General features: G+C 47.2%; 1 protein-coding gene across 2 annotated transcripts in view; it reads right to left on the bottom strand.

Annotated features, from left to right (window-relative positions):
• Positions 1-26,088, bottom strand: part of CRACDL (CRACD like) — a 221,705-nt gene that overhangs the window by 159,327 nt on the left and 36,290 nt on the right. The window contains exon 1 of one of the 2 annotated variants that reach the window (XM_075334244.1): positions 1,453-1,518. The exons of the other annotated variant lie outside the window; for it this stretch is intronic. The gene's annotated coding sequence lies outside the window, so the exon portion shown is untranslated. Of the gene's footprint in view, positions 1-1,452; positions 1,519-26,088 lie in introns of those variants that run through there. 2 annotated transcript variants of the gene reach the window in all.

Raw genomic sequence — 26,088 nt, forward strand, 5'->3', positions numbered from 1 at the left:
GAAGAAGTCGTTAGGAAGGTAAGTACGTGTGACGGGTGTTAGCGATATTGTGCGCCACGGGCAGCGATTTGTCCGTGACGAACAAACGACAGGGGCAGGTGCGATCGCTAGCGACATCACTAGCGATGTCGCTGCGTGTAAAGGCTGCTTTAGTTGTATTGACACTCGCGGACACAGGCAGAAAATGGCACCTGTGTAAAAATATATGGGCCCTTTACAATCCAATGGCTCATCAAAACGCACAATTACACCTGGCTTGTAGGTAGAAATGGGAACCCTTATCTCTTTGCCACCGATGATACGTCCACCCCTGCGTATTGCTATACATGGGGAGGAAAGGCTGGTTCTCTGGTCAAATCCCAAACAGGAACAACAATAACACAAATTTCTGAAACAGTTAATGGGAACCTGACATGTGAAAAAAAGCTATTAACCTGCTATTGTGGGGTCCTTTCTAAGGCCAGCATCACACTTGCTATTGACTCGCACGAGTGCAATGTGAGAAAATCTCGCATTGCACTCGAACCAATGTTAATCAATGAGGCAGCTCCGATCTGTTTTTTTTTTCTCAGTCTAAATCGGACTGAAGAAAAAATCTTACCATGCTGCGATTTCTAGAGTTTGTCATGCGAGTCTTTCTAATGCAAGTCTATGGGTGCGAGAAAAAAACGGATGTCACACGGACCATCCTAGTGACATCCGTTTTTCTAAATACAATTCTATCATGTAGCAGAGAACACTGTAAATGCTCCTGTACATGACTGTAATGAGTAATAGCTGCTGAGAAAAAAATGGATCACATACGGATTGAATACGGATTGCTCACGGACTACTATCATGAGAAAAATCACAGACTCGCATTGCAATTGCATTGCACACGGATCAACCCTCGGACAGAGCTCATCCTACTCTCAGGTATGAGAATGGGACCGATTTTTCAAACACAAGTGTGACGCTGGCCTAATAAGTACAATGCACTGTGCTATGCCGCAGATTTTGTTAATTTATTCATTAATGACTTGCTGGACATGATAAAAAGTTCAAGGTGTTGACTTGGCCTACTTTTTCCCCAATCGAGCATCTGTGCGATGTGCTAGAAAGTTAAGATAGTCTATGGAGACCTAATACTGCAACAGACTTTCTTGGTGTTAGATATCATAGGATATCTTCAGACGTTTGGGGAAGTTTATGCCTTAGAACAGGTTAGAGCTGTTTGGTGGCACAAGGAGACCTAGAGAATATTAGACAGGTGTTTTTTATATTAAGATTAATCAGTGCAGATTATTGTTCTGGTTCTTGGTGCATCTACTGTATATGCATCCTAAAAATTAATATGGTGGAATCACCTGGCGTTTCTGACAACTATACTCTCAAAAGAGACAAAGAAACACCTTCCGGTAAGCTGAACTTGACACTGCCGTAAAAGTTATTATAAATGTTAGCGTATATTACCTGACTTGGTATAAACCTGTTTGGTTCAGCCGAGGCGAAGTGACGATAGACTGAAGCCAGCTCAGCTGCTGGGTCTAAAGTCTGTGGGATTTGATCTCCAGATTCTGTGAAGCAGAATGGAATGTCTGATTGTATTGTTTTCCTTGTCACACTGGAGGCTGGATCAGGAAACAAACATCCAGAAGCAAAAAACTGTGTTCTTCACCACTCATGGCTACCGGGTTCTGAGAAGGGTTGCATGCCTTTGCAAGAACAGCATATGATATACGTTGGGCTCAAACATAAAATATATTCCCACTCCAGTTCAGAAATCAAATCTGAGAATGAAGGGTGGCATCACACAGTGGGGCATATTTATCAACACTGCATTTGCTGTTTGTTTGTGCTGGTTTTTTTTGTCGTCTTCTTGATAACAACATCTCCAAGGGAAGCCTGATATACGTTTTTCTTCCTCTTTTTTTTTTCTTCACATGTTTGACCTGCTGTTTATGTTTTTTTGACTCTATACTAGGGACTCCATTTATCATCCCTTTGCTGGGTGCTGTGGTGCACACCGGTAGTCCTAGCTATTTGAATGGACCTTACATATTGGAGCACTATGACTCAGTATGGTATGTGCTAGTGGATATGTGACGCCCCTGGACTATTCAGGTCGTCACAGGGTACTACACAAACTGCCCTTCCCGTGCAGTATTCAAATCCCTCATGGTTCTGGGTCCCCATCTTGCAGTGCTGCCTCCAACAGCAAATCAAATCCTAGATACACCCTGCACCACACTCACCAGGCACACCAGTGGACAAATTAAGCAGAATAGGGTCGCCCATCTAGGGGTCAGGTAGGGGAGGTGAGAAGTGTAGAAGAGAAGTGTGGAAGGAGAATCGTGGCAGCCCTCGAGCTGAGAGGAGCTCAGAGAAAGCTGGGAGTAGTGGCTCCCAGGGCAAGCTGACTAGGTTACAGATGGTGGTCTGGACCTAGAGGAGTCGGACCCCCGGTCGCAGGGGATTTAGGCTAGGTGCCTGGGACCTGTCAAAGAGGACGGTCAGCAGCCAGGTCCTATCACCGGTCCAGGACCGAAGGCACAGCAGGGTACACGGACCCTAGGTCGGGGAGAAGCTTCGGGCAACCCGGCAATTAACCTGAGGAGAACGGAGCCTTTATGGACTGTTCCCACTAGCTCCAGAATCGGGATACTAGTGCAATGAGGAGGATAGGGCTTTCCAAACAAGCAGCCCACTGAAATCCCAATCGTGAGCCCTGAGAGCAGGCTCCCTCACTTAGCCACAGTGGGGAGCGGGGCCCGGCAAGTTTCAAGCTACCGGGCCACTACAGAGAATCTAAACTTTGTGCCAGGAGGCAGGTCACGGATCACCAGGCAGTACTGCAGGGGACGGGACCCAGACGAGCTCCCCTTTGAGAGGCAGCGGCACCCAGAGACTTGGTTTACCCGGTTTTCAGCATCTGCTTATTTGCTGAGTGAGTACCTGAGTGACCCCCCCCTTTGCATGGCACTCTGTAGCATCACCCAGAGTCCCGAGGACTGCCCCTACCAGCGGAGGGCAATGACACCTTGCTGCCCCATTTCATCACCCCGGGTACTCCCAACGGCAGCAGCGGTACTCCCAGTTACCGCACACCACGGGTGGTGTCACGAACTATAACTCCCCAGTAAATATCCCCTTTCACTTTAGAGTGTGGCCCCTAAGCCCCCGGGTCCGGAGACCCTCGAGCCACGAACGGACACCACCCCCGCATCCGAGCGGTTCGATCCGCTGCTGGGCAGGCACAGATACATTTGACCATTATTGCTCATAGTTTGGTTATTTAACCATTTGCGGTCAAACTAGAGGTTGTGGATAATTTGGTACCAGCAGACCTTATCTTAGGGATTCATACAGGGTCTCTGAGGGTGAGTCTATGTTGAGTGGGGGCGCCATATGTGATTTTAAGGGTGCCAACCTTCGTGGCAGTGTAGGGTCAGCTCTTAGGATTTCCTAGTTACCAGCAAAATCAATAGGATTCCTGAAGTCTCCTGCACATTTTGCTTATTTTTTTCCTTGCAGATTTGATGCTGTTTCAGAGAGGTAACATGTCAATTCTTACGGAAATTCTAGGCTTCCAATGAATGGAAAAAAAATGCATCAAAATTGCAACAAAAAAAACGTATTTTATGCTCCGTTTTCCCTGCCAACAATTTAGTATTTGAAACAGAAATGTGTGTAGCAAATACTTAATGTGTGAACATATCCTACTTATTAGACTTGCCAAATTTATCTTAGTGGTACATGATGTTTGATAAGTCTGTATACTTTAAGACTAGTCTAAGTTTATATTATCATTACCTGGCTTCCTTTGTGGCAGAATTGTGAGCCACAATTATTTTGGTGCACATTTTGGCACATTGTTAAGTTATGCCCCTATTCAGTGAGGAAATATCCCCCTAGAGAATTAGGGGGACAAAAAAAGTACCTAAAACACATCATAAATATGGTAAAAGTCATGAATGAAAGTTTTTTGGAGCATGATAAATATGCACAGTGTTTTTAGATAAAATACTGCATTTTTGTGGCATATATTTCCAAATGCAACATATGCTATTTTTTCATGTGTTTTCCAATTGTACTTTAAACAAAAGTGAAAAAAATGTAACAAAATGTTTCCGAAACACATGAAATTCGTGGTATTTTTACCCAACACAAAAAACACTGCAATGAAATATCTGTTCAAGTGTTCCTCAATTTGATAATAGTGTTGAATCCCTCATAGTAATTGCATTGTTAAAAATGCAGGTTTTGTAGCTTTCTTATTCAATGGTAATGACGTGTTAACAGGACAGAGGAAACATGACACAGAGGCAACAAGATCCACACCCAATATGTAATTAAAGCACACAAAACCAAGCGTAATATGGCCTCAACACTTGTATGCTATAAATCTGTAACCTGCTCTTACCAATCCTTTATTGAATCAAGGGAAATAAAGGGAATTAAGTGAGATATTACATTATGCAACGTGACAGTTTATGCCACCTAATGCATTCAAGCTTTGCCAGCAACTTGAGTGGGATTTTACCACTCAATGTAAGTTAAGGCTTAAAACTATTTTGGTTTGGGCCCCCTCAGTCACAATAATTTCCAGTGCCTTGCGAAAGTATACGGCCCCCTTGATTTTTTTCAACCTTTTCACACATTTCTTGCTTCAAACATAAAGATAAAAATTTTAATTTTATGGTGAAGAATCAACAAGTGGGACACAATTGTGAAGTTAAACAAAATGTATTGCTTATCTTAGGCTTTTTTAAAAAATAAAAAACTGAAAAGTGAGGCATGCAATATTATTTGTCCCCTTTAAGTTAATACTTTGCAGTGCCACCTTTTGCTGCGATTACAGCTGCAAGTCGCTTGGGGTATGTCTCTATCAGTTTTGCACATCGAGAGACTCAAATTCTTGCCAATTCTTCCTTTGCAAACAGCTGGAGCTGAGTGAGGTTGGATGGAGAGCGTTTGTGAACAGCAGTTGTTGAGGATAAAGAATTGAGTATCCAAAAATACTTAATTCAGCCATTTCATAGACTCAGTTATATAGTTCAGTAGATGTGAACTAACACACATATTTGTGAATGCTTTTGTTTCTTACTAACATGTATATATGTATATTGCATATTCAGTGTATTTTCCTTAGACACAGTATATACCAGCACATGTAATTGTAAAGATGGCTGCTATTTCCTGTTCTACACCCAAGACAGATGGACAAAAGACATTCCTGGAGTCTGGACTGACCAATCTAAGGAGGATGTGTAGATCTCTCTACGTCATGAAGCCCTGCCCTGCGATACTTGATTGGACTAAAACTTTTGTTTACACCCCTTACTGCTTGGTCTAGAGTTTCTTTCAAACAATAAAAAACACACTTGGTCAAGAGCCAGTCATGGAGATAGATATAACTGACTTGCTGTGCAGTTATTTATTCTCGTGTGCACACATGACATTTTTAATTAGAAACAGCAGCCGGATATCGAGAGATCCTTTGAGTCTCATCATCATCGTCATTTTGACCTTGACACAGTTTTCAGCTCTTTCCACAGATTCTCGATTGGATTCAGGTCTGGACTTTGACTTGGCCATTCTAACACCTGGATACATTTATTTGTGAACCATTCCATTGTAGATTTTGCTTTATGTTTTGGATCATTGTCTTGTTGGAAGACAAATCTCCGTCCCAGTCTCAGGTCTTTTGCGGACTCCAACAGGTTTTCTTCAAGAATGGTCCTGTATTTGGTTCCATCCATCTTCCCACCAATTTTAACCATCTTTCCTGTCCTTGCTGAAGAAAAGCAGGCCCAAACCATGATGCTACTACCACCATGTTTGACAGTGGGGATAGTGTGTTCAGGGTGATGAGCTGTGTTGCTTTTATGCCAAACATATCGTTTGGCATTGTGCCCAAAAAGTTCGATTTTGGTTTTATCTGACCAAAGCACCCTTTTCAACATGTTTGGTGTGTCTCCCAGGTGGCTTGTGGCAAACTTTAAACAACACTTTTTATGGATATCTTTGAAAAATGTCTTTCTTCTTGCCACTCTTCCATAAAGGCCAGATTTGTGCAGTGTACGACTGATTGTTGTCCTATGGACAGACTCTCCCACCTCAGCTGTAGATCTCTGCAGTTCATCCAGAGTGATCATGGGCTTCTTGGCTGCATCTCTGATCAATCTTCTCCTTGTTTGAGATAAAAGCTTGGATGGACGGCTGTGTCTTTGTAGATTTGCAGTGGTATGATACTCCTTCCATTTCAATCTGATCATTCACACAGTGCTTTTTGGGATGTTTTAAAGTTTTGGAAATCTTTTTGCAACCAAACCAGCTTTAAACTTCTCCACAACAGTATCACGGACCTGCCTGTTGTGTTCCTTGGTCTTCATGATGCTATCTGCGCTTTAAACAGAACACTGAGACTATAACAGAGCAGGTGCATATATACAGAGACTTGATTACACACAGGTGGCTTATATTTATCATCATCAGTCATTTAGGATAACATTGGATCATTCAGAGATCCTCAATGAACTTCTGGAGTGAGTTTCCTGCACTGAAAGTAAAAGGGATGAATAATATTGCATGCCCCAATTTTCAGTCTTTTATTTTTTAAAAAAGATTGAAATAAGCAATAAATTTCGTTCAACTTCACAATTGTGTCCCACTTGTTGATTCTTCACCATAAAATTTAAATTTTTATCTTTATGTTTGAATCCTGAAATGTGGGAAAAGGATGAAAAAAAAATCAAGGGGGCCGAATACTTTCACAAGGCACTGTACAGCAGGTGTAATTGGTATTGAACTCGTCCTATGATTATTTTCATTCCTCTGTCTGAGATCTTGCATGGAGCACCTGGTCATGGCCGGTTTATGGTGAAATGATGTTCCTTCTACTTCTGGATTATGGCCCCAACAGTGCTCACTTCAGTAGTTCAGAAATTCTTCCGTAACCAATGCCATCATTATATTTTGCAACAATAAGGTTGTGAAGGCTTTGAGACAGCTCACTGGTTTTACACATTATGAAATTTTTCTTGAGTGGCACCTTGATAATGATACACTTTTTTATTGGCCATCAAGTGAACCAGCTGATATTTTTCACTAAGTGTAAGGATTGCTTTCTAATTACTGATAGCTTTCATCTGGTGTCATGATGTTCCATGGTATTTTGCATCTTTCTTTCTTCTTGTATTCAATATTTGTCACTGTAATTTCTCATTATTGCACATAATATAATTTATGGACATCTATGGTTTGATTTATTTGCCTGTGTGGATTGGATGGGTTGCTACCGACATCTGGTGAGAAATTCATGTCAATAGCACCTTTAGAAATATGTTTACTTAGAAAATTGGTGACCTTCAATATTCAATACTTATTTCACCTGCTGTAGGTGCCATAGGCCATACCATATGATCTCTGCACATTGTTTTTGAACATCAGTATAAAACATCATGAATTTTCAGCATTGTTTCCATGTGTTTTTGGTAACATTACATCTTTTTTTATGTTAAAACCCCTAGGGAAAAATATGCCATCCACAGAGCAGGTTGCACTTTGGAAACTAAAGCGACTGAGCAAAAAAACCATCACCAAAATGCAATGTAAGTGCAATATATATTTTATCATACCCTTTCAACAGACAACACTTTTAGTTATTGGACCCAAAGCAAATAAAAGAGTGGCTCCAGTGCTACTTGCTTCTACATAAGAAGGTGATCAGCACTACCGATGTGAGCCAGCAGGCATCATGCATGTGAATGAAAACGACCGATGCACATTACCTGCCAGTCATGGAGACAGTTAGTGGTGCCAAAGTGTCTCTTTAAGGTAGGATTCAAATATCCTTGTTTTGCAGTCCATGCTTGGACTAGGATTCATTGACCGGCTGCAGGTTACCGTAGACTATGTGGTTGTTGAGTTTGGGTCTGACACCCACGGGCAGTCGATGCACTGCAGTCCATTCTAAGGCCGAATTCAGATGTACATGAATTAAGGTCAGACTATGGACCGTAAATTCTGTACTGACAGTAGATTTCCTGATCTAAAATCAACAGTCAGTCCCCATGGCATATATGGTTGTTCCACTTGGGTCAAGAGACTTGAAGTTCTGGTCCACAACTCTGACCATGATATACAGATGTATGAATTTCGCCTAACTGGGAAATACAAATATATGTCATTTATAATATCGCTTTCTCCATATAAAGTAAAGCCCTCTCTAGCACTAAACTGTTACCACCCCACCCCATCCAGCCTGAGTTTAAAGTGACATCTGCTGCTGTGTTTTTGGCTAAAAAATACACAAAAGTATCACATGAAAGGCATAAAAAGTGGTTTCACAAGAAAGGCATATAAAGTGGCTGTACGTGAAGCCAGCCTAAAAATCAACCAAAGACGGGAACACAAAGGTGCACTGTGTTTTACCAGTCATAGAATCCCTAAGGCCAGTGTCATACATCTTGACTTCCGTGGTTTGAGTACAGACTACAAGGTCCAGAATGCCTGCTAGTCGCCTCACCTGAACTCGACAGACTCACAAGCATAGAAGAGGTTATTGACTTCAGGTCCGGAAACCTGTAGCTAGTCTGGACATTATAGTTGAAAGTCAGATGTGTGAAACTGGACTTGGTTGTACTGGATTTACAAAAAATCAATATAGTCAGACTTCATCTGTCAATAAGTTTTGTTATGGCTTCGTGATATGGCGTACCTTCTATAGGAGGGAATATACGAGGAAATTACTAAAAATAACTTTAGGGGACAATGTAAAGAAATGTCGAATCCATTTAGGTAGTATATTCAGACATTTTTCATCCTTTTAGCTAAATGGAACGATACAGCAGATTGAGCTATTCAATAAAGTGGTATTCAGTGAAAAACTACACCGAGCTGTATATATTAAAAAATATATAATCATATGTGATTGTCATAGGCTATGTAGGGAGCTTTCTCAGAGCATGTTTTGAACCAAAACTAAAGAGTGCTTTACACTCTACGATTTCAGTGCCGATATCACTAGTGTGCGTACCCGCCCCCATCATTTGTGCGACACGGGCATATCGCTGCCCGTCGCACACAAAATCGCACACCCCTGTCACACGGACTTACCTGCCCTGTGACGTCGCTCTTGCCGGCGATCCGCCTCCTTTCTAAGGGGGCGGGTCGTGCGGCGTCCCAGCGACGTCACACGGCAGACGTCCAATAGACGCGGATGGGCGGAGATGAGTGGGACATCCCGCCCACCTCCTTCCTTCCGCATAGCCGGTGGAGGCAGGTAAGGAGATGTTCCTCGCTCCTGTGGTGTCACACACAGCGATGTGTGCTGCCGCAGGAACGATGAACAACATCGCTAATGAGAGGTAAATGTTTTTTTGTTTTAGGACGACCTCTCCGCGGCAAACGATTTTGGCCACTTTTGCGATCGTTTTAGGTCGCTCAAAAGTGTCACACGCTGCGATATCATTAATGATGCCGGATATGCGTCACTAACAACGTGACCCCGACAATAAAACATTAACGATATTGTAGCGTGTAAAGCCACCTTAAGAACACAGAATTAAAATAGTTAAAGGCACGATTCAACAAGACTAGGATTTTGTACACCAGTTTTGATTATGGTCCAGTCACACATACCGATATCGTTAACGAGATCGTTACTACATCACAGTTTCTGGATCATTGTTAAATCGTTGGTGAGATCATTGGTGAGATGTAACACAGTCATTTTCCCAACAAATTTAGTAACGATGCAGCGACCTGTATAACGATCTCGTTGGTCGTTGGGACCCTGTCACACAGCAGCTATGTAACGATTCCGACCTCGAATAGGGGCGTAGTGTTTGACGCTGTTAGCCACGTAGGCGTTCATATGCGTTGCCTTTTCCACACCCCTCCGCTCCGATTAGTGGCCAATACTGCATTCTGATTAGGCGGGCGGCCTAGAAGGCAACTTTGTATCGCTTCATCCTTTGTCCCTTTTTGAGCCTTGCTTTGAGGATAGAACCTGCGGCTCCACCCGGATTCATTCGTACTTTGTTCCCGGTTGCTTGCTTGCTTTTCGGATCGAACTGCATCTGCACTTTTATATCATAGCATATTGCAATTTTAGCATATCAAAAAGGAACAAAGCATGAAGCGATACCCAATCAGAACGCAGTACTGTTCTCAGCGCCAACCAATCGGTGCAGAGGGGGCGCGGAAAAGGTGACGCAACTACACGCCTACGTGTCACAATTTTAAGTTCTGATCTAGGTCGTTAACGAGATCGTTGGCAGGTGTCAAACATACAGATCCATCCTGCCCAGCAGGACTCCAACGAACCAAAAATGGCCCAGGACATTCAGTAATGACCAACGATATCACAGCAGGGGCGGATCGTTAGTACGTGTCAAACATAACAAGATCGCTGGTGAAGTCGTTGTTTTGTCACAGAAACTGTGATGTAGCAACGATTTCATTAGCGATCTCGTTATGTGTGAAGTGGCCTTTAGGTCTGCACTGGAGTAAGATGCGCCAAATTCATTAAGTGGTGTGCGCCTTTTAATGAATTTGGCATATCTTCTGCCATGCACTACTACAAAAAAATGTACTCGCACCCTTTCCCATTCAAGCTTCACCCACATTTCAATAAGTTGTCTAGAACTGCAAAATCAGTTTTCAGTTATGCAAACATTTTGTGACATTTCAAGCAATTTGATACCAGAATATTGTCAAAAATTGCTTGATAAATTAGTCCATAAGGGCATGTGCACACGTTGAGTATTTGGTGAGTTTTTATCTCAGTATTTGTAGCCAAAACCACGAGTGGGTGATAAATAGAGAAGTGGTGCTTGTGTTACTATTTTATGTTAACTCTGATTGGTCCACTCCTGGTTTTGGGTTACAAATGCTGGAGGTAAAAAAACTCACCAAATAATCAACATGTGCACATGGTAGTGTATTTTCACTCTACATTTTTTCAGATGTTTTTAAACTGATTCAAAGAGTTTTTCAAGCATGTTTTTTCCTGGAGTCTATTTTACAGGCTTTTAATTGGAAAGTGACATATGTATAGCACTTTCAAAAAAGTTACACATCCACTTTTTTTTCCTCCAACCAGACATTTTTTAAAGCCTGAAGAGTTTAAAACAGGGTTATGGAACAGTTTTTGTGTCAAGGGCCATTGGGATATTTATATTATTATTTGTGCTCCATGCAAAATTATAAACCTAAAAGATATCCTGCTATATTTGGTCAAAGATTTAATAACTCACCCCTAATATGATAGCTGGAACTGCTTCTCTTTGGTAAGATGTGTGGTGTTAGGTGGTAATAATGATGTTGCTATTCGCAACTGCTTTTTCAGGTTTGCGTTGGTCTGGAGCGCAGTCAACTCTTTGGGATTATACATTTTGTAAAGAACCAATCGCAACAGTAAGTTGTTGCAAATATAGATGTATTTACACTGAAAGTCTTCTCACAGTGGGAAATTCTTAACTGCTGATGTAACAGTTGTGTATACATCACATAGGAGAGACTGATGCTAGTATACATGCAGTACAAATGAGACATTGTAGATGGTGGATATTCATCACATAGGAGACACTGAGGCTGGTATACATACAGTACAAATGAGACACTGTGGATGGTGTATATACATCACATAGGAGACACTGAGGCTAGTATACATACAGTACAAATGAGACACTGTTGATTGTGTATATACATCACATAGGAGACACTGAGGCTAGTATACATACAGTACAAATGAGACACTGTGGATGGTGGATATACATCACATAGGAGACACTGAGGCTAGTATACATACAGTACAAATGAGACACTGTGGATGGTGGATATACATCACATAGGAGACACTGAGGCTAGTATACATACAGTACAAATGAGACACTGTGGATGGTGGATATACATCACATAGGAGACTGTTACATCTCGTGGCTCTCCTGAGGCAAGGACTGAGGCAGTCTCCCATTCCTTGCCTGCCACGAGCACTCCTGCTCAGCAGCGCCGAAGGTCTGACAGACTGCGCAGTGTGCAGGAGATGCCTTCTCGGAGAGGCAGCAGAAGGGTGACACCTGGTGGTTCTCCTGTTGCAAGGAGTGAAGCGGTCTCCCATTCCTGGCCTGCCGCAGACTCTCCTGCTCAGCGGCCCCGAAGGTCTGCGAGGCTGCGCAATGTGCAGAGGTTTACTGCTCAGGGAAGCAGTGAGATTCCCGTTATCTCTGCACATTGTGAGACCGAGGATCCCGCCTCTATTTCCCAGAGGCAGGAGGGTGAGCATGTGCAATGCGTGGTGGGTCCTGATTCGCTCACTGACGTCACACGGCTTGATGACAAGGCTGGTGACGTGGTGAATCCTGACTGGCCAGGCTGGGACGTCGTGGACCCTGATTGGGTCAAGTCCGTCATCTCCGCCTCGCGCCCGCCCTCGGGTGGAGCTGCACCTCCTTAAAAGCTCCCCCTGCCATCATGGCGGCGCGCGACCGTCCTTCTATGTTTGGATGTCTGGCAGCGTGCTGCCACGCCACTGCTCAGGCATTACTGTCTCTTGTGGGCTTGGCCCTTGCTGCTCCGGCAGTACCTCGTTTGCAGGCCGTGTTCCTGCCTTGCTGCTCCGGCAGTACCCCCGTCAACAGGCCGTGTTCCTGTCCCAGGTGAGCTCCTCAAGTCTCCATTGGACTCACCTGGTTATTGAAAGCACACGTGCGTGGGCACCTCTGTGCTACCCTCGTGCCATATTCTCGTGACTTCCACTGGCACACGTGCGTGGGCACCTCTGTGCTTCCCCGTGCAACAGGTACACCGAGCCGTGAGATCTGTGCCATACAACCCTCAGGGGTTAGGGCAGATCGGTGTACATAGATCGTCTGTGACATTCCAGACGATCGCTAGCAGCAACCCGCTCACTCTTCACCCACCATAGCGGCGGTCCCTTACACCGCACAGTGGACCTTGACCGGCGGAAGCAGTCCATTTCCCATCTTGGCACGCTTCCCCGGGTCCCCCTCGTAACATTACGGTCGCGCCAAAGGTCTGGCTATGGCTGAAGAGCAGCAGCAGTTGCTGCGTTATGTGCAGCAGTTGGAGTCACGATTGGCAGCAGTGGAGCAGTCTTCCTCCGATAAGACTACTCTGACGACAGTCGCCACCCAGGCGGCTACCCAGGCTGTGCTATTGGGCGGAAGGTCTCCTCGCCTTGCGCTTCCAGAGCGCTTTAGCGGCAACAGCTCTGAGTGCCGTGGGTTTATAAACCAGGTTACCACCTACTTAGAGCTGTCCGCGACTCTTTACGCTACCGAGAAGGCGAAGGTAGCCTTCGTCCAGTCCCTGCTCACAGGGAGAGCGCTGAAGTGGTCCACGCCGTTGTGGGAGCGCAGAGATCGTGTGGTGAATAACTTAGCAGCTTATCTTGGGGCCATGAGAATGGTGTTCCTCGGGCCTCAAGTCACCCACGATTCCGCGCTGCGCCTCCTACGACTTCGGCAAGGGTCTGCTTCAGTCGGGGACTTTGCTGTACACTTTAGGACACTGGCCGCAGAGCTGGACTGGCCGGATAAGGTCCTTGTCCCTGTGTTTTGGGAGGGCCTGGCAGGGTTTGTCAAAGACGCACTGGCCACACGTGAGGTGCCTGCCACTTTAGAGTCCTTGATTCAGGTTGCCTCTCGCATAGACATCCGCCAGGCGGAGCGAAGGCTCGAGGTCTCTTCAGCACCCACGTCTTCTCGGCCTAAAAAGCGTCTGACTCCCGTCTTCCATCAGACAGGTCCCCCAGCCAGTCCTGTAGGCGACTCCGTGGAGTCAATGGAAGTGTCCAAGGTGGTCTCCTCTGCCGCAGGTTCTCGGTCTTGTGTCATCTGCTTTTCCTGTGGGCAGAGGGGACACATAGCTACCCTATGTCCCAAACCGTCGGGAAAAGACAGCGTCTAGTTTCTATCAGAGGGGGGACTCTAGACGCTACTTCTCCCTCTAGGTTGACTATCAGCGCCCAGTTGCAGTTCGGCACTACTCTCTTCTCTGCCCTGGCTTGCTTGGACTCAGGCGCTGAAGGCAATTTCATCTCGACCTCCCTGGCAACCCGATACTCAGTTCCCCTGGTTCTGTTGCCCAAGCCACTCAGGGTCCGGGTAGTCGACGGGTCCATACTACTCGATCCTATCACCCAGATCACCATCCCTCTCAGGATGGATGTACCACCGGGACACCATGAGCAGGTGTCCTTCCTGGTGCTTCCAGGGGGGACGGATGAGATCCTACTGGGTCTTCCCTGGTTGAGACAGCATGCTCCTATACTCAACTGGGCAACAGGGGAGATCTCATCCTGGGCAGGATCCTGTAGAGAGCACCTCGTGACTACCGAACCACCTGCTACCATTAGGTCGGTTGGGTCCTCAGGGAATACTGAGGGGCCGGGTTTACCGACACCTTATGAGGCCTACAGGGATGTCTTTTCCAAAAGGGCCGCAGATACTCTTCCTCCCCACCGGCCATATGATTGCCGAATAGACCTGAAGCCAGGCTCCGAGCCCCCTAGGGGCAGAGTGTATCCACTCTCTGCTCCAGAGACGGAGGCTATGTCCAAATATATTCAGGACAGCCTGGCGAAGGGGTTCATTCGCAAGTCTATTTCACCGGCTGGTGCAGGGTTCTTTTTTGTGCAGAAGAAGGAAGGGGATCTGCGCCCCTGTATCGATTACAGGGGATTAAATGCAATCACAATCAAGAACAAATACCCTTTGCCCCTCATTACTGAGCTATTTGATCGATTCCGCGGGGCAAAGGTCTTCACAAAGCTGGATCTACGCGGGGCGTATAATCTAGTGCGAGTCCGAAAGGGCGATGAGTGGAAGACCGCCTTTAACACCAGGGACGGTCACTACGAGTATCTAGTAATGACCTTCGGACTCTGCAATGCCCCCGCCGTATTTCAAGACTTTGTGAATGACATTTTCCGGGATTTGTATCTTTCCGTGGTTGCATACCTGGATGACATTCTTATCTTCTCCCCCGATCTTACCACCCATCGGAGGGATGTCATCCGAGTACTTAAGAGGCTCCGCACCCATTCGTTATATGCTAAGCTGGAAAAGTGCGTTTTTGAACAGGAATCCTTGCCGTTCCTGGGGTACATAGTGTCCAGTCAGGGGTTAGCAATGGATCCGGGGAAGTTAAAGACAGTGATGAACTGGCCTGAGCCCCGCTTGCTGAAGGCGATCCAGCGATTCTTGGGGTTTATCAATTATTATCGCCAGTTCATTCCCAACTTCTCGACGGTGGCAGCACCCATCATTGCCCTTACCCGCAAGGGCGCTAATCCCAAAGCATGGACACGGGAAACGGTAGAGGCATTTCACACTCTCAAAACTCACTTCTCCAGAGCTCCCATCCTTCATCGTCCCGACATCTCCAAACCCTTCCTACTGGAGGTAGACGCCTCTTCGGTCGGTGCAGGTGCAGTCCTGTACCAGAAAAACGAACGAGGAAGGAAACATCCGTGTTTCTTTTTCTCCAAGACCTTTTCTCCGGCCGAGAGGAACTACTCCATAGGGGATAGGGAGTTACTGGCGATGAAACTAGCATTCCAGGAATGGCGGCATCTCCTGGAGGGTGCGAAGCATCCATTTGAGGTTTTTTCTGACCACAAAAACCTCACATACCTCCAGACAGCACAACGCCTGAACCCAAGGCAGGCCCGTTGGTCTTTATTCTTCTCCCGGTTCCGCTTTATTATCCGCCACCTGGCCGGTGAGAAGAACGTACGGGCCGATGCCTTGTCACGTTGTATGGTTGTGTTGGAGGAGGACGAGGAGGAGCCTCGTCTTATACTACCCCCGGACAGCTTGAGGATGGTCACTCCCACTTCTTTGGACCAGGTGCCACCTGGCAAAACCCTCGTTCCCCCTGAACTACGGAACGAGGTGCTATCGTGGGCCCATGCCTCCAAGGTCGGGGGTCACTTCGGGGTCAAAAGGACCAGAGACCTGGTGACCAGGCATTATTGGTGGCCGAGACTACCCCAGGACATACAGGAATATGTGGGAGCCTGTATGTCGTGTGCTCGGAATAAGCCGTCCCGGCAGAGACCGGCAGGTCTTCTTCACCCACTGCCAGTGCCGGATCGTCCCTGGGAAGTGGTAGGGATGGACTTCCTGGGAGATCTGCCCAAGTCAGCAGGGCACAGGGTCGTATGGGTCATCACGGACCACTTCTCTAAAATGGTCCACTTGGTGCCTCTCCCACGACTCCCGACGTCACGTGCTCTCGCCACCTTGTTCATTCGGCATGTATTTAGGTTGCATGGCATGCCTGACAAGGTGGTGAGCGACCGGGGTCCCCAGTTCGCGTCTCGCTTCTGGAGGGAGCTCTGTAAGCTCCTGCAGATAGACCTGAACATCTCCTCCGCATACCATCCCGAGACCAATGGACTAGTGGAGAGGACTAATCAGACCTTGGTAACTTACCTCCGCCATTTTATATCCGCGCACCACGACAACTGGGCTAACCTCCTTCCTTGGGCCGAATTTGCCATTAACAATTCAGTCCATGACTCCTCTGGCCAGACTCCGTTCCTACTCAATAACGGACAACATCCCAGAATCCCGGTTCCGATGCCCATTACGTCACCCGATACTAGAGTGGAGGATTGGGCGACCAAGGCCCGGGAGATCTGGGATGACACCCAAGAGGCTCTTAAAAGGGCCAAAGACCGGATGGTGACAACGGCTGATGTTCGCCGCCGCCCTGCACCATCCTTCGCCCCTGGTGACCTAGTATGGCTGTCCTCTAAGAATGTTAACCTACGGGTACAGGCAGCCAAATTCGCCCCTAGGTATCTGGGTCCGTTTAAAGTACTACAGCAGGTAAACCCAGTGGCATATCGACTCCAGCTCCCTCCACGCTGGGCTATAGCCAACACCTTTCACGTGTCCCTCCTGAAACCCGTACAACTTAATAAATTCTCGGGGTCCCTGCCGGCTCAAACCGACTCCCCGTCCGACGACCCTGAGGTGGCAAAACTTGTGGAGACAAAAGTCATACAGGGCAAGAGGTATTACCTCGTGGAGTGGGCCGGCCGTGGTCCGGAGCATAGATCCTGGGAGTTGGAGGATCATATCCGCGCCCCGGGTTTGATAGCGGCCTTCGAGCACGGACAGGGGGGGGGCCTAGACGGGGGGGTAATGTTACATCTCGTGGCTCTCCTGAGGCAAGGACTGAGGCAGTCTCCCATTCCTTGCCTGCCACGAGCACTCCTGCTCAGCAGCGCCGAAGGTCTGCCAGACTGCGCAGTGTGCAGGAGATGCCTTCTCGGAGAGGCAGCAGAAGGGTGACACCTGGTGGTTCTCCTGTTGCAAGGAGTGAAGCGGTCTCCCATTCCTGGCCTGCCGCAGACTCTCCTGCTCAGCGGCCCCGAAGGTCTGCGAGGCTGCGCAATGTGCAGAGGTTTACTGCTCAGGGAAGCAGTGAGATTCCCGTTATCTCTGCACATTGTGAGACCGAGGATCCCGCCTCTATTTCCCAGAGGCAGGAGGGTGAGCATGTGCAATGCGTGGTGGGTCCTGATTCGCTCACTGACGTCACACGGTTTGATGACAAGGCTGGTGACGTGGTGAATCCTGACTGGCCAGGCTGGGACGTCGTGGACCCTGATTGGGTCAAGTCCGTCATCTTCGCCTCGCGCCCGCCCTCGGGTGGAGCTGCACCTCCTTAAAAGCTCCCCCTGCCATCATGGCGGCGCGCGACCGTCCTTCTATGTTTGGATGTCTGGCAGCGTGCTGCCACGCCACTGCTCAGGCATTACTGTCTCTTGTGGGCTTGGCCCTTGCTGCTCCGGCAGTACCTCGTTTGCAGGCCGTGTTCCTGCCTTGCTGCTCCGGCAGTACCCCCGTCAACAGGCCGTGTTCCTGTCCCAGGTGAGCTCCTCAAGTCTCCATTGGACTCACCTGGTTATTGAAAGCACACGTGCGTGGGCACCTCTGTGCTACCCTCGTGCCATATTCTCGTGACTTCCACTGGCACACGTGCGTGGGCACCTCTGTGCTTCCCCGTGCAACAGGTACACCGAGCCGTGAGATCTGTGCCATACAACCCTCAGGGGTTAGGGCAGATCGGTGTACATAGATCGTCTGTGACATTCCAGACGATCGCTAGCAGCAACCCGCTCACTCTTCACCCACCATAGCGGCGGTCCCTTACACCGCACAGTGGACCTTGACCGGCGGAAGCAGTCCATTTCCCATCTTGGCACGCTTCCCCGGGTCCCCCTCGTAACAGGAGACACTGAGGCTAGTATACATACAGTACAAATGAGACACTGTGGATGGTGGATATACATCACATAGGAGACACTGAGGCTGGTATACATACAGTACAAATGAGACACTGTGGATGGTGTATATACACCACATAGAAGACACATATTTGGACCAGCCACATGCGTTTCACATGCTGAAAATAAAACTTAAGGTAGAAAGGCTCACAAACAACAACTGAAGTCAGTTGCAGTAAAGGCCTGGCAAAGCATCACAAAGGCTGAAACCCAGCGTTTGGTGATTTCCATGACTTACCAACTTCAGGGAGTCATTGTCCCTATAAAGTATTAAAAATGAACAATTTATTTATGGTAAAGTAAATTTGTCCAATTACTTTTGTGCCCCTGAAATGAGGAGGCTTTGTAGAAAAATGTTTGCAATTCCTAAAACAGGATATTTTTGTTTAATTAAACCTGAAAGCCTTCACTTCAATTACATCTCAATTGTTTTATTTTAAATAAAAAATAGCAGCATATAGAGCCCAAATCACAAAGAGTCGGTCACTGTCCAAATATTTATGGATCTAACTGTATATACAGCAGTCTCTCTAACCTTGGAGACGGTGTAACTGGTGTACATACATGAAGGATACACAGGCTGAATATTTGAGAAAGTAAAAGTGAAGATTGGTCTTTCTTAGGAGGATATAGGGTTCTTTACACGCTGCGACATCGCTAACGATATATATCGTCGGGGTCACGTCGTTAGTGACGCACATCCGGCGCCGTTAGCGACATTGCAGCGTGTGATACCAAGGAGCGACGATCACCGATCGCAAAAACGCCAAAAATCGTTGATCGGTGACACGTCGCTCCTTTCCTTAATATCGTTGCTGCTGCAGGTACAATGTTGTTCGTCGTTCCTGCGGCATCACACATCGCTGTATGTGACACCGCAGGAATGACGAACATCTCCTTACCTGCGGCCACCAGCAAGGCGGAAGGAAGGAGGTGGGCGGGATCTTTCGCCCGCTCTTCTTCGCCCCTCCGCTTCTATTGGACGGCTGCCGTGTGACGTCGCTGTAGTAATGCTAGGCACCCCAGAGAGGTTGTTCTGGAATATGATAGCACTGGAGGATAATGGTTTCCTGGTCTCTTTACATTTGAATCTTTTCAATTTTTTTTGCAGTAACTGGTGCTTATTTTTCTCAATACGTTTTTCTGGACCCTGTCGATTAGTTGCAATAAGACTTTTTGATGGTTCTATGATTACACCCCAATATCTTAGCAATGTTAATAGTGTTGCATCTCTGTGTGAGACTTATAATAATTTTTTGACTTTTCAGAGTCAAATTCTTTTTTGGCCCATTTTGCTTGAGGAAAATAAGCTGCCTAATAATTCTGTACACATTAAGAAAGGGTCTGGATATTCTTAGGCCGCACCCTCCCTCATTACACAAATACATATCACCTGATCTGCTTCATCCAATAACTATTCAAGATTATACAGCATGGAGATGGAAAATCTGTATAAAAATTGTTATTGTGACACTAGTCACTACTCACGGGCTAGCCGTGAGGCAGGGTAGTCAAGAAGTCCAGAGTCAGATACCAAAAGGGCTCATCATAAACAAAGGGATAAGACAAAAGAGTAGTCACGTCAAGATCTGAGGTCAAAATTCCAGGAAGGTAGCGGATCAAGACAAAGGGGCTATGCAATGGGATCATGAGAAGCAAGGTCAAAGGTCAGGTAAGAATAGATCTGTGACTGAGCACAGGAACCCAAGGCAAGCACCACATAGCTAAAGCTACAACGTGCAGTAATTGGAGGCAGAGAGCTAACTAAAAAGCCCATGGTCAAAATACTCACTTGCCTAATTGTAATCACAATGTATACAGTTGGTTTCAAGCTGACATTCCCTTCAAGCGTAAATCAATGTATTGTTCATATAAGGCAGAACAGGACTAGTGCTTCTGACTGAAATATATATTTTTGTAACCTATGCACTAAGTGATAAGAATACCAAGGAAGGGAAACTCAGAATTTCTTAGTAGCATATGAGAAACTAAATAATATTATTTAAAAGCCAAGACAATTTTCTTAAATATGCCAAGTCATTCTTACCTCATAGGAAACATATTACGTTCATGGCTGAGGCTTCTTATTGGCTGATGTGATACTAGATGCTTTAACTTAACAGAAACACATCTGTCACAAATTGACAACAGATTCAATTTCCAGAGGATAATCTGACACAGTGTAATTTGCTTACATTACACTAAACACACTACGAGGGACAATTAGTAATGAGAACCCTAAGGAACACGCAACGTGAACTAATTTTCAAAATGCATAGAAAACAATGTGAGAACCCGATGTGCTACATTTGATTTCTATGTGAAGCCTTATGTGGATGACTGATGATGTACTGGGAATGATTTGCATCCATGTTTACATAGCTATTGCCAAGTGGCCTTTGTTAGACAGTCTAAGTTGTGATTTCAATAACAAATTATGGCATAGATTTAAAGGATGTGTATCAGCAGTTCTTAAATAGGAGAGGGGAAAGCTTAAAGTTAACTTGTCATCAGATTTGGTGACTATAAGCTGCGGCCACCAACTGTGGGCTCTTATATACAGCATTCCAGAATACTGTATATAAGAGCCCAGGCTGCTGTGTAGAATGTAAAAACACTTTATAATACTCACCTAAGGGGCAGTGCGGTGCAGACTGGTCGGATGGGTGTCTCCGTTCTCTGGTACCAGCGCCTCTTCTTTCGGCCATCTTTGTCCTCCTTCCTCTGAAGCCTGGGTGCATGACGGGTCCTACGTCATACACACGCGCTAGCATTGAGGTCCCACGCAGGCACACTACAATACTTTGATCTGCCCTACTCAGGGCAGATCAAAGTGCTTTGCGCTGGACCTCAATGCTGGCCTGTGAGCATGACGTAGGATTTTTACATTCTACACAGTGGCCTGGGCTCTTATATAAAGCATGTTAGAGTGCTGTATATAAGAGCCCACTGGTGATGGCTGCAGCTTATAGTTGCCAAATCTGGTGACAGGTTCCCTTTAAGTGCACAAAGTCTAAGACACTGCATATGAAAGGATAACCTACAGGGCACTTGCAATCTCAGCATTTACGGGATTATAACTTTTCTTGATCATGCAAGTAGCATGACCATTATGGCTGCTTTACACGCTGCGATCTCGCTAGCAAGATCACTAGCGTGCGTACCCGCCTCCATCGGTTGTGCGTCACGGTCAAATCGCTGCCCGTGGTGCACAACATCGCTTACACTCATCACACTACTTACCTGCCTAGCGACGTCGCTGTGACCGGCGAACCGTCTCCTTTCTAAGGGGGCGGTTCGTTCGGCGTCATAGCGACGTCACTAAGTGGCCGCCCAATAGCAGAGGAGGGGCGGAGATGAGCAGGCAAACATCCCGCCCACCTCCTTCCTTCCTCATTGGCAGCGGCACGATGAGTTTCCTCGTTCCTGCGGTGTCACACACAGCAATGTGTGCTGCCGCAGGAACGACAAACAACCTCACTACTCACCTGTCAACGATTTTTGGTGTTGGAGCGACCGCTCCAATACCAACGATTTTTACCTCTTTTGTGATCGTTTTAGGTCGCTCAGAGGTGTTACATGCTGCGATGTTGCTAACGACGCCGGATGTGCGTCACAAACACCGTGACCCCGACGATATATCGTTAGCGATGTCGCAGCGTGTAAAGCACCCTTCAACCTTTGTATGTTAAGCTTTATCCCTCACCTACAGTACAGACCAAAAGTTTGGACACACCTCATCTCTGGAACAACTGTTAAGGGGAGACTTTGTGTAGCAGGCCTTCATGGTAAAATAGCTGTTAGGAAACCACTGCTAAGTACGGGCAACAAGCAGAAGAGACATTTTTGGGCTAAAGAACACAAGGAATGGACATTAGACCAGTGGAAATCTGTGCTTTGGTCTGATGAGTCCAAATTTCAGAACTTTGGATCCAACCACCGTGTCTTTGTAGAAAAGGTGAACGGATGGACTCTACATGGCTGGTTCCCACCGTGAAGCATGGAGGAGGAGGTGTGATAGTGTGGGGGTGCTTTGCTGGTGACACTGTTGGGGATTTATTCAAAATTGAAGGCATACTGAACCAGCATGGTTACCACAGCATCTTGCAGCAGCATGCTATTCCATCCGGTTTGTGTTTAGTTGGACCATAATTTATTTTTCAACAGGACAATGACCCAAAACACACCTCCAGGCTGTGTAAGGGCTATATGACTAAGAAGGAGAGTGATGGGGTGCTACGCCAGATGATCTGGCCTCCAAAGTCACCAGACCTGAACCCAATCAAGATGGTTTGGGGTGAGCTGGACCGCAGAGTGAAGGCAAAAGGGCCAACAAATGCTAAGCATCTCTGGGAACTCCTTCAAGACTGTTGGAAAACCATTTCCGGTGACTACCTCTTGAAGCTCATCAAGAGAATGTCAAGTGTGTGCAAAGTAGCAATGAAAGCAAAAGGTGGCTACTTTGAAGAACCTAGAATATAAGACATATTTTCAGTTGTTTCACACTTTTTTTAAGTATTTCATTCCACATGTTTTAATTCACAGTTTTGATGCCTTCAATGTGAATCTACAATTTTCAGAGTCCTGAAAATAAAGAAAACTCTTTGAATGAGAAGGTGTGTCCAAACTTTTGGTCTGTACTGTATACCATTACATGATGTCTGTTAAAGCTTTGCTTGTCACAAACTAATGTAAAAAGACTATCCGAAAACTACAAATCTTTTGATCTCACAAAAAGGATGTAATCCCATCACTATCACTAAATATACATCCATGCAAAAGTGCCAACAAAAAAAATAATTGGCCACACACCCTGGTCATCATCCATCCACAATGCCATCAATACCTGACACAGTTATAGTGGTCCATAACATAGCCACCCCTATGAAAGTGTAGATGAAGCCAGGGATAGAATCCTACATCCTGTCATATGAAACCGTAAAGGGAAGGTGTTGTGCCCAAAAAAAAAATTCAATAACTGAGAAAAAATGTAAAGTATTAATGTTTTAATGTTTTGTTTAAATATTATTTGTTTTTAATTGAGCAAAATATATAAAAGAAATTAAAAAGTTTCATATTTTCCATTCTTAAACACTAGGGGGAGCAGCTGCTGAAATCCTACTGAAATCCTACTGTAGAAATATCTCACATTACAGCTGCAGTAAAAGTGGGCAGAATCTGCTCTCCTGTGTGTGATGTCACAGCTCCCCCTCCCAATCTGGTTGTTTAAAAAAGGATAAGAAAGAATGAAGTTTAGGGACACAATGCGGAGCCATTTTGTTGGTGACCACAAATGTCTAAAGTGTCACCAAGAACAGCTGCATAGTGCTCCCCACATAATGCTCTGCACGCCCCGATCCAGCAATGCTCTGCTGCATGCATGCCCACTCGCAATGTTCTGCCACACGCACGCCCGCAATGCTCTGCCACAAGGACGTACACAGTGTGTGTGTGTGTGTGTACACTGTGTATATACTGTGTGTGTGACCGAGCACCCAGCATGAGGGCGGCGGAGCTAGCGTGTGTATACTATATACCAGAGGTTCCTAACTCCAGTCCTCAAGGCACACCAACAGTGCATGTTTTCAGGATTTCTTTAGCATTGCATGGGTGTTGGATTCAGCACCTTTGCAGGTGGTTAAATTATCACCTGTCCAATACTGAGGAAATCCTGAAAACATGCACTGTTGGTGTGCCTTGAGGACTGGAGTTGGGAACCTCTGCTATATACCATGTACTGTGTGTATATACTCTATACTGTGTGTATATATGTAGCGTCCCTAACCTGGTCAGGCACCACTGAGTACTGCACCCATGCTGGGGGCAGTACAATACAGGTAATCCAGAAGGCTGACCGAGGTGTGACTACACAGGCGCATAGTAATCAGGTCTCACACATCTACCTTTGGGAGGACTCCTGAGAGATTCCAGGAGGGGGCGTAGCCTCCATGTCCACTCAAGGGGTGTGGTAGAGAGCCTGGTTGCTAGGTGGCGTAGGCAGGCACAGTGGAGAGAGGAAGGAGAGAGGAGTGAGGAGTCTGGAAGTGGAGCTCAGAAGGAGCAGACGTGCAGAACCCACTAGTGAGCCAGTTTAGAGTGTGCAGCCCAGGGAGAGGAGTCGCAGGCAGCAGACCCTGGAGTTGGAGCACTTGAACAGCGTCCGCGTAGTGACTACCGACGGGGGAGATCGGTCACCTGGTAGTGGCGCCCAAAATCCACCTAAGGCTAGAGAGAGCAAAGAGGTGGCAGAGTAAGGGGACTGCCAGGGAGGTACTAGGCCCGCAAGGGTAACAGGTCCCATTGCAGAGATAGATTCATCTTTCTTCTGCCAAACTTGCCTGAGGGGGCACTTCAAACCCCCAAGACAACACGTCAGAGTCCGCAGCCACGTAGCAAAGAGAGGGCCCATATTTCACAGGAGGCAAGCAGCCGGAGTGACCTGGTCCAGGCTACAAGCAAACGGGCTGAAACGAGGGGAGAACAAGCAGCAGCAACTTCCCTGGGTGACCCCCGTAGTGACTTCAAAATCCTAAAAAAAGGTTCCCTACCTGTGACCAGACTGTTTATCCACGTGGAGTCCCTGAAGGTAATGCACCGACATAACACCTGCGGGGCTTCACATCTGGCGTCACGAACAGGATAAGGACTAGACCTGTACAGACAGGTGACCATGTGCCTGGGCGGTCCGCTTGAAAAATTGGAAGAGCCGCCATATTGCCACCATGAAAAGAGCGCCAAGAAACAACAGCAGCGCGCGAAAACCAAAGTTACCGACCACGAAGAGGTGTGGCTAGTTACAGAAAGAGATCCCCTGCAGCGTCCTGACCTTGTGAGAGGGAAGGAGGAAGGTTCTGATGCTGAACGCTGGGAATGCTCTGGAGAAGTGAAGAAACTGACATTTAAGCTGCAAGAAGAAGTCACAAGCCTGCTGCAGAAAGAAGATCTGGAGAGCAGCGACGACGCAGAGAAAATGGCGTTTACACGCAGCGATCCAGAGCTGGGCTCCGCTGCCTGGTGGAACTGGGAGCTGGACCAGTGGTGTGAGAGGCTGGAGGCGAAGGTGATGCAGCAGATCCGGGAAGCACGTGCAGAGCTCAGTAAGATGGCTGGAGTCGCCTGGGCCCATGAGAAGTGGACGGCGAGGCAAGCGACGCGCGGAGCAGCGACCGCCCGAACACCGGAGATGCTGCTGAGGGGTGAGTCATCTAATGCCCCTGCCGGCGCGAGTGCCCCAACCCCCGCTGCCATGCCCGCGGTCCCTGGAGAGACGCCCGACGTGGCGAAGCCGACCCAGGACGCAGCCACGCCAGGTGCGGCCCGCCAAGACTAGGCCGCAGCCACGCCAGGCCCGGCACGCCAAGATCCCGCCGCAGCCGCGACGCCCATCCCCACCGCAGGAGCGACGCTGAACCAGGCCGCCGCCACGCCAGGCCCAGCCCGCCATGATCCCGCCGCAGCAGCGACGCCCATCCACACCGCAGCAGCGACGCCCAGCCCGGCCCGTCCAGCTCAGGCCACCGCAGTGATGCCCTGCTCGGCCAGACAAGATCCCACCGCAGCAGCGACGCTAATCCACACCGCAGGAGTGACGCTGACCCAGGCCGCCGCCATGCTAGGCCCGGCCCGCCAAGAACCGGTCGCAGCAGCGACTCCGACCGTACAGTTATCTACCCCAGCCTGTAAGGCCAGAGCAGACACCGCTCCCCAGCCCAAGGATTTGGACCTCCCGTCCCCACTGGGAGAGGACCCCGAATACCTGAGGCTCAAGGTTGATC

This window comes from Anomaloglossus baeobatrachus, chromosome 2, assembly GCF_048569485.1.
Source record: "Anomaloglossus baeobatrachus isolate aAnoBae1 chromosome 2, aAnoBae1.hap1, whole genome shotgun sequence".
NCBI classification, from domain to species: domain Eukaryota; kingdom Metazoa; phylum Chordata; class Amphibia; order Anura; family Aromobatidae; genus Anomaloglossus; species Anomaloglossus baeobatrachus.